Here is a 706-nt window from a genome sequence, read left to right on the forward strand (position 1 = left end):
GAGGCCGTAGATACCCAATTTGTGGACTTTTGACAAAATTTTTCGTCCCAGCAAGCGGGCCTCGGAGACGTTTAACGAGGCATCCCTTCCGAAGGGAGCGACTTAGAAGCCTGGGGCTGACATATGTTACTCAGCGTGACGTGACGATTCCGTAGATACCAAATATGTGGACTTTTGAGAAAATTTTTTGGAAATTATTAAAACACAGAATTTAACCGTGTCTCCCGGCAGCGTATGAGAGACCGCCCATGGCGGCCCTTCGGAACGGAGCGACTCAGAAGGCTGGGGTTGACATATGTTACTCAGCGTGACGAGACGAGTCCGTAGACACCAAACTTGTGGACTTTGGACAAACTTTTCCGTTGTGACATTCACACTAGTCTTAATGGTGTGGCACCTCAGAGTATGAGACATGACCCTTAGGAAGGGAGCGACTCAGAAGGCTGGGGCTGACATATGTTACTCAGCGTGACGAGCCGAGTCCTTAGATAACCAATTTGTGGACTTTTCACAAAATTTTTCGTCCCAGCAAGCGGGCCTCGGAGACGTTTAACGAGGCATCCCTTCCGAAGGGAGCGACTTAGAAGCCTGGGGCTGACATATGTTACTCAGCGTGACGTGACGATTCCGTAGATACCAAATATGTGGACTTTTGAGAAAATCTTTTGGAAATTATTAAAACACAGAATTTAACCGTGTCTCCCGG

The sequence above is a fragment of the Seriola lalandi genome, unplaced genomic scaffold (genome assembly GCF_002814215.2).
Source record: "Seriola lalandi dorsalis isolate HSWRI2012SDOR001 ecotype SW California unplaced genomic scaffold, Sedor1 jcf7180002054647, whole genome shotgun sequence".
Classification (NCBI taxonomy): Eukaryota; Metazoa; Chordata; class Actinopteri; order Carangiformes; family Carangidae; genus Seriola; species Seriola lalandi.